Raw genomic sequence first — 9,343 nt, forward strand, 5'->3', positions numbered from 1 at the left:
ATATATTTTATGTACATAAACAATTTATTTCGAAAAGCAATATAATGCCTTATCTATAATATTTAGGATAATTAAAAGCAAAATATTAATAATGAAATAATATGAAATTATCAGGCTTGACTACATTAGAAGGCATAGTAAAGAAGTTAGATGCTTGTATCTGTATGTAGCTTTAATGTAAAGCTTATGGCTACAAGAGCCAATTGATACACAGGTGTGTTAATTTGTCAAAGCAGTGACATGATTCTTCTAAAATGGTGAACTATGCTTGGTAAATTCCAATCAAAACAAAGCACATACATTGTTTTCTCCATGTGCATAATAGCTACATTCCTAGAAAATCCATATTACAGTTATTTCAAAAATTCTCAAAACTCTTTATACTGGCCAGGCATGGTGGCTCACGCCTCTAATCCCAGCACTTTGGGAGGCCAGGCGGGCGGATCACCTGAGGTCAGGAGTTCGAGACCATCCTGACCAACATGGAGTAAACCCTGTCTCTACTAAAAATACAAAATTAGCCAGGCCTGGTGGTGCGTGTCTATAATCCCAGCTACTTGGGAGGCTGAGGCAGGAGAATCACTTGAACCCAGGAGGCAGAGGTTGTGGTGAGCTGAGATTGCGCCATTGCACTTCAGCCTGAGCAACAAGACTGGAACTCCGTCTCAAAAAAAAAAAAAAAAAAAAAACAAAACTCTTTATATTATCAGTAAAATGGAGTTGGTTCTAGATCATCAGCAGGTTTTTCCTTTTGTCTAGAGGGACATTTGAAAATCATGTAGAATGCATCCTTCTATATGTAGGACTTTCCTGAGAAGTCTAGGACAGCTAGCATCCCTACTCATTCCAAATGTCACTTCCTCACTCCCACCTCTGTGATTGGGATGTCCAAAAACCTTTCCTACCAACTCTCAAAATGCCCCTATCCATGAGTTAAGAACCACTATTGTAGAATATATCTTAAAAATTGCCTAGCATTCTATTGAATATGACAGTAGTGAATTACCAACTATTCACTAAATTCAAGGGCACAACTCCTTAACTCACTGAATAATCTCAATACGGACAATTTACTGAGAGCTCACAATGCCCCAGAAACTATATTTACATTTACCTCTTTAACCTTTATAACCACCATATAAAGTATTATTATTTTTCCCCATGATGCAAAAAAATTGTATGTACACAGGTTCACATTTTTTAACTTGTATCTACATGTAGCTTTAATGTGAATCTCATGGCTGCAAGAACAGACTGATACACACATGTGTTGATTTGTCATAGGAGTGACAAATGAGAAACCTGAGGCTCAAAGATGCCAAATAACTTTCTTCAGGACAGCCTGGATCCAAACAGGTCTTTTTGATGTTTAAATCCATGTGCTTAGCCACTACAATATATTGCCAAATGTAGTTTTTATTAGTGAAAGCAGCTGTTCTCTTTCTGTTCATACTTTTCTTACCTTCTGATGTAGCTTCCCTTTGTAAATGGCTTTCCTTTTTGATCTTTCTGGAACAATTTTTTTTTTCTGGAAACATATGAGGCTGTTCCCCACTTCCTCCCCACCCCCCACCCCAGCCCCTTTTAAAGTAGAGATCTGTGCTAGATTTGCATCTGCTACAATTGATTCTAATTAATGCCCCTACCCTAAGGCTGTCTCTAAAAGAATGACTCAATATAACTGAGCAAATTTCATTTTTAAAGGAACTTGAGAGTTTTTAACTTCAACCAACATGTCCAGGGAGCATACTGTTACATATTCATTGCCTTTTATTCCTCACCAGCCATTCACTTTTTAAATTACTAGATGGTTGCTTCCACTCCCACTATTGTCATCTAAAAATATTATTTCAGTGGTTATGAACAATCTCCTCATTAGTGGAGTGTTTCTCTTCTCCATTACTAGAGTGGAAGTAATTTGAGGTCAGAGAATGTATGCCACTTTGTTTACTCTGTGATACTGTGTAATGCTTACACATAGTAAATTCACAGTAACTGTCCATTGAGTTCATGAAGCTGAGTGCAGTCTAATTTAGCACAATCCATTGAGTTCGTGAAGCTGAGTTCAATCTAATTTAGCACAATAATTATAAGTAAATATGAAGACTTCTTCACTTAGATCCTTTGTGTTTTGTTTTCTACACCCATAAAATGAGCATAATTGTTCCTAAATCAGAGTTCTTGTGAAGATTCCAGGAGATGATGATTGTGAGTGTTGTTAGATTATATCAACACATGGCAGACATTTAAAAAGAATGGCTTGGCCGGGCACAGTGGCTCACACCTGTAATCCCAGCACTTTGGGAGGCAGAGGCGGGCGGATCACGAGGTCAGGAGATCGAGACCATCCTGGCTAACACAGTGAAACCCCGTCTCTACTAAAAATACAAAAAATTAGCCAGGCGTGGTGGTGGGCGCCTGTAGTCCCAGCTACTCGGGAGGCTGAGGCAGGAGAATGGCATGAACCTGGGAGGCGGAGCTTGCAGTGAGCCCAGACTGCGCCATTGCACTCCAGCCTGGGCGACAGAGCGAGACTCCGTCTCAAAATAAGATAAAATAAAATAAAATAAAAAGAATGGCTTTGGCCAGGTGCAGTGGCTCACGCCTGTAATCCCAGCACTTTGGGAGGCCGAGGCAGGTGGATCACGAGGTCAGGAGTTCAAGACCAGCCTGACCAACATGGTGAAACCCCACCTCTACTAAAAATAGAAAAATTAGCTGGGCTTGGTGGTGGGTGCCTGTAATCCTAGCTACTCAGGAGGCTGAGGCAGGAGAATTGCTTGAACCTGGGAGGCAGAGGTTGCAGTGAGCCGAGATCACGTCATTGCACTCCAGCCTGAGCGACAGAGCAAGACTCCATCTCAAAAAAACAAAACAAAACAAAAAAGAGTGGCTTCTCTTCCTCTCTCTGTATCATTTCCGTATACAACCCCCTTCTCTTCATGGAGTACTTTGAGCTGACATGTGGGTTCAAATTTTGGACCTGTGTACATAAATGTTTTTGCCTTTCTGTATGATATGCATATGGAATTCAGTGGGATATGTAGACATAATCAACAACGTTTAAGTCTTTAAAATATATATAAAGAAGAAATTAGGGAATAGTGCGTTCATGGTAGGGAACTAACATTTCCAACTATACTATCACTGTATGTGTGTATCTTTTGGAGGGATGTTCATCTTATTGTGTTGTGAAGCAATTATTTTGAAGGGTTCATAATAGTAAAGCCTCAGATCTGAGAGTACAGTCTTGTCTGAAGGACTAGGTCTTTCTTGTTGACAATTGCCAAGGAAAGAGGCTAGCCCTCAGATAGGAACATTTTACTAAGTGGGTGGGCTCAAAATTGATGTGAGATTAGATTTGATCTCCAAAGGTCAAGGATTCAGAAGGTTTAGATGTGTACTCTTAGGTAATTGTTATTAACAATGGCTCTCCTGATCCATCACATAGTAGCAAACAGAGAGCTAAGAAGGAAGGGCACAGATCAGATCTGTTTTTTGTGGTTTTTTTTCCTCTTCCAGGGTAGCACATGAGTTTTGGAGAGCAAGGAATAGTTTTAACCCAGGTTATCCAAATTCATGCAATTATTCAGGTTTGTTCCCATTTTTTAAATCCCCTAATCTGTAATCAACTATTTTAGTTGTAGTGCAGGAGGTAAGAAGAGGGTCATTTGCCTATGCATGGGCCAGAATGCCAAAAGGGCTAGCCATAACTCTCCTGCCCCTAGTATGTTTGTCTTAAGGGCAGTCAGTTCAAAGATCCCGATGCCAAGGGAAAGCTAGGGCAAATAGGCAGGACCAAGTGGTCTGTCTCCTGATCATCTGAAAATTCTCCTTATAATGCTAAATTTGAAGATCAGGGTTATATTTCTGTAAAGAAAAACAGAATCCTAACACATGATTCATTGCTTTATCCACAGAGCCTTCCTAGCACATGGTGCTTCCTAAGAATTTGTAGAATAAATAAATGAGCCACTACATATCTATTGAGATTTGTTTTGCTTTGTTCCTTTCACTTTGTTTTATAGCTAGCCCATAAGCTATGGTCCAGGTGACTTTTATTCATGTTCAACTCAACTTCCATTGAGCACCTTCCATGAGCAAGGAACTGTGCTAGCTGCTGCAGGATACATAAGAATGAATAACATATGGCACCTTGCTTTAAGGAGCTAAAGTCTAGTGTCTTAGATACATATGGACATAAATAACTCTCTTTTTAGTGTGTAACCACAGGGATGTCTGAAGTTTCCTAGCTTATTACCTTTCTTTTCGTACGCATTTTTCAGTTTCTCTCTCCGTTAAGAACACTTGTGCATTTGTGCGTCATCTTCCTTGCCTGACTCACTCCCTTGACACCATTCTTATATTCTTTCATATCAACTATTCTTATTACTCTAATAGCTCTTTCCTCTCTTTTAAAAAGCTTTGAGTACATCCTTCTTGACTGGAGAAAAGACTCTCCTGGAGACTTTGATTATCTTTCAAGTCTGGTTTCTTTTCATTTTCCTTCAAGTTCTTCTGTACTTCAAGTTGACTGTTACTAACTTTTGGTAGAATGACATTCTCTAGATTTTCCCCAGAAGATATTTAGTATATGTTTTATTAGTAAAGTGGAAAGTCTGAGCCTAATGTGTTGTTGTCGTTGTTGTTTTTAACCTTGAACACATATTACAGAAGCTGGTTAAAATTCTTAATGGTGGACATAGGCACACTGTTTTTTGAGACAAGATCTCACTCTGTTACCTAGGCTGGAGTGCAGTGGCACAAATATGGCTCATTATAACCTCAACCCCCTGGGCTCAAGAGATTCTCCCACCTCAGCCTCCCTCCTAAGTAGCTGGGGACTACAGGTGTAGGCCACCATGCCTGTTTTGTTTTGTTTTTTTTGTGTTGTTTTGTTTTGTTTTGTTTTTAGTAGGGGGGTCTCACCATGTTGCTCAGGCTGGTATTCAGCTCCTAGGCTCAAGCTGTCTTCCTGCCTCAGCCTCCCAAAGTGCTGGGATTATAGGCATGAGACACTGTGTCCAGCCTACACACGGTCTCCTAGACAATGTAAACAATACTGTTTCTTTAAAGTCAGATCACACAATAAGTATAGTTACCTGAAATCTGAGTTGTATAGCAAAGATCCAATAAAATGAATTAAGAACCCCCCAAAAAATGCCATTCTATACCTCTTCAGCTGTAAAAAAAAAAAAAGAATGAAATATTACTTTGTTTTACAAATATTTTATTATAGTATTTCTGATTTTGTATAGCACTTTACAATTTAAAAAGCTTTTTGATGTACAACAGCTCATTTGATCTTCACAATAATCTTGTGAAGAAATCAAAGTCCTGTCATAACTGTCATCTTTATCAGATAAGAAATCACAGAGAGGCCAATGAGATCTCCAAACTTACAAGATCTATTTGTTTTTGGCAGATCTAGGTCTCAAGTCCAGGCATTCTTACCTTTAAGACATGATCCTTCTGCTTCCTCATGCTATACATTATTTCATCAGGCTATTTATAATTACATTTAAATGTAGTTTTACTTATTTGAACTACAATTTGTATTGTAGAAATACTTTTCACTAAACACTTATATGGAAAATTAGTATAGATTATTACTATGGTGGTCCAGTAGGACTAAACTTTTCAGCATATAAAATCCGAACCAGTGCTGGGTGCAGTGGCTCATGCCTATAATCCCAGCTATTAGGGAGGTTGAGGCAGGAGGATCGCTGGAGCCCAAGAGTTAAAGGCTACAATGAGCCATGATTGTGCCACTGTACTGTAGCTGGGCAACAGAGCAAGACCTTGTCTCTGAAAGAAAAAAAAAAAAGAATCCAAAAATTAGCAACTACTAATGCAGATAGTAAGTGGACTCTATAGATCCAAATAATTGCACTAGAATCAAAGAACTCTCTTTGAGTCTATTTCAAAGACTGAGGCTGGGCACAGTGGCCCACCCCTATAATCCCAGCACTTTGGGAGGCCGAGGCAGACGGATCACCTGAGGTCAAGTGTTCGAGGCCTGCCTGGCCAACGCGGTGAAACCTTGTCTCTACTAAAAATACAAAAATTAGCTGGGCGTTGCGGCGCATGCCTGTAGTCCCAGCTACTCAGGAGACTGAGCCAGAACCCAGGCTCAGTTCTGAGTATCACTTGAACCCAGGAGTTCTGAGTTCTGAGAATCGTTTGAACCCAGGAGGCGGAGGATGCAGTGAGCCAAGATTGTGCCACTCCACTCCAGCCTGGGTAACAGACTGAGGCTCCATCTCAAAAACAAAAACAAAAAACAAAGACTTTATTACAGTGAGCATTTATCCAGTTGTCTATGCCAATGACTTAACAGCAGATATCAAAATATTGGAGAGTTAAGGGGGCTACTATATTATTAAATGAATATGACAGTTATCTCACTCTTAAATAAAGTTTTGTGGAATATTTGTCTCAGTGTAGCAACATACGGCAGTTTGACAATTTCTTGAATTCAAGGTAAATGAATATAAATCATCAGAGAGTGTTCTAGTAGAAGGATTAGATGGAAAAGACAAGCTAAAAATGAAGTAAAAATAAAAGACTATAATGCATTAGCTCCAAAAGTCTTCCCTAATTTCATTTATGTCTAATTTACATGAGACTGAGTCTCATAATGCACTTAGCTGAAGCCATATTGATTGGTAAACTGCAAATCAGCCAATAAAAAAAATTTATATACATATTTTTTAAATAGGGTCTCGCTCTGTCACCCAGGCTGGAGTGCAGTGGCACAATCTCGCCTCACCGCAACCTCTACCTCCTGGTCTCAAGTGATCCTCCCACCTCAGCCTCCCAAGTAGCTGGAACTACAGGCATGCACCATCACACCTGGCTAATTTTTTTTTTTTTAATTTTTGTAGAGACAAGGTTTCATCACGTTGCCCAGACTGGTCTCAAACTCCTGCTCAAACAATCCACCTACCTTGGCCTCCTAATGTGCATTAGACATGAACCACCACGCCTAGCCATAAACAAAAAAAAAATTTTTTTTTTTAGATGAAGTCTCGCTCTGTCATCCAGGCTGGAGTGCAGTGGCATGATCTCGGCTCACTGCAACCTCCACCTCCCGGGTTCAAGCGATTCTCCTGCCTCAGCCTCCCAAGTAACTGGGATTACAGGCGCCCGCCACCACGCCTGGCTAATTTTTGTATTTTTAGTAGAGATGGGGTTTCACCATGTTGGCCAGGCTGGTCTTGAACTCCTCACCTCGTGATCCACCCACCTCAGCCTCCCAAGTGCTGAGATTACAGGCATGAGCCACCGTGCCCAGCCCCATAAACAAATTTTTTAAAAAACTTTTCTTTCCCATGCCTTTGACACAAGACTAGACTCCAACTATCAAAAAAGTTTCTTTCCACAACATTGTATGATAACAATATGAAATATAGTGCCTCAAACAGAAATACATCAGCATCCTTTCACAGAATAGGGCCTGATCCAAGATGATTAATAAATACAACAGGCTCTTCATGTACTTCTAGAATTTAGCACTGGGTTTTGTTCTGGCTATTGGAAAGTCTTCTGATCTAAAAGATCTTATGAGCAGTTCACATGGAGGATATAGCGTGTTTTACTCAGAAATGAAGCTAAATTGTTAATCCTGCCTTTGATGTTTCTTGTACATTGTTCTTCTATTTTTCTGTTCTCAGTAGTGATTTCTTGGAAGCCATAAAGGATTGTTAAGGACCTAATCATGCTATATTTTATATATTTATCTTAAAAAATTGTCCTTTTTTTTCAAATTTTGTTTATTTCCTTAGGATGCTTACATTTTCTAGAAGCCTCTTCCCCTGCTATAGAGCCCTAACCTGAATATAGACCCAGGTCCTTAGTTAACTCTGCTTAGTCAGTGAGCTGTGCGATTCTGGGAGAGTCTCTTCATTTCCTGGGCCTCAATTTTCTTATTGATGAAATGGGAAGTTTGGCCTTGATGGCCTCTCAGGGCATTCATTCTTAAATATTCATTGACATAAAGCAAGTGTTCAAAAGTACTTATTGAGTGAATAAATATTAACCTGTTTTTTACTTGCATGTCTGGCCAGAATTATGAGCATCTCTCTGACATCAGTAGAATGAGAGAGCTGGGCACCGTGGCTCACACCTATAATCCTAGCACCTTGGGAGGCCAAGGTGGGCAGATCGTTTGTGAGCCTAGGAGTTTAAGATGAGCCTGGGCAATATGGCAAAACCCCATCTCTACAAAAAATTTAAAAATTAGCCAGTCATGGTGGCACATGCCTGTAGTCCCAGCCTCCTGAGTAGCTGGGATTATAGGCATACGCCACCACACCTGGCTAATTTTGTATTTTTAGTAGAGCCGGGGTTTCTGGGGTTCCTACTCTGGAGGCTGAGGTGGGAGGATCACCTGAGCCCAGGGAGGTCAAGGCCTTGAGGCTACTGCGCTCCAGCCTGGGCAACAGAGTGAGAAAAACTCTGTATCAAAAACAGCAACAACAACAAAGCATCAAAATAAACAAAATAGAATGAAAGAACTGGCTGGGAAAGGGATCATGTTAAACACTTGCCTGCTGGAAATATCCAACACGCAGTGTCATAACATCTGAGTTTGGGAATTATTAACAGGATTACACAAAGCCCCATGAAGAGTGGTAACAAGGCTTTGACAATGAACTTACCTTGAAGTCTTCAACTTTTAGGGATATCACCAAGACTAGAGAGGGAATTAACAGATATACTCTGTACTCAGCTTCTCATACGGCAGTGTGGCACAGAAGCACAACTGACCAACTGAGAGAGGCATATACTGTTGGCAATCTTTGGGTAACTTAAGATTCTTTTAAGCTTTCACCAATTATAGCAGAGGTTTGACTGTCAAATTTGCCAGTACTTTGGAAATTTCTACTTTCTCAGATCACATAACAGGGCATAGAGAAAAAATGTGTAGATGAATAAACATGTTAACAGTGGTTACTACTGGGGAGTGGGATTATGGGGTATTGCAGAAGAGACTTCCATTTTTACTTTACATTCTGCAATTATTCATATTACTTTTATTTTAAAAAAATTTTGGCCGGGAGTGGTGGCTCATGCCTGTAATCCCAGCACTTTGGGAGGCCAAGACGGGCGGATCACCTGAGATCGGGAGTTCAAGACCAGCCTGACCAACATGGAGAAACCCCACCTCCACTAAAAATACAAAATTAGCCGGGTGTGGTGGCGCATGCCTGTAATCTCAGCTACTTGGGAGGCTGAGGCAGGAGGATTACTTGAACCTGGGAAGCGGAGGTTGCGGTTAGCCGAGATTGCACCATTGCACTCCAGCATGGGCAACAAGAGTGAAATTCCATTTCAAAAA

Source organism: Nomascus leucogenys, chromosome 9 (assembly GCF_006542625.1).
Source record: "Nomascus leucogenys isolate Asia chromosome 9, Asia_NLE_v1, whole genome shotgun sequence".
Taxonomy (NCBI): domain Eukaryota; kingdom Metazoa; phylum Chordata; class Mammalia; order Primates; family Hylobatidae; genus Nomascus; species Nomascus leucogenys.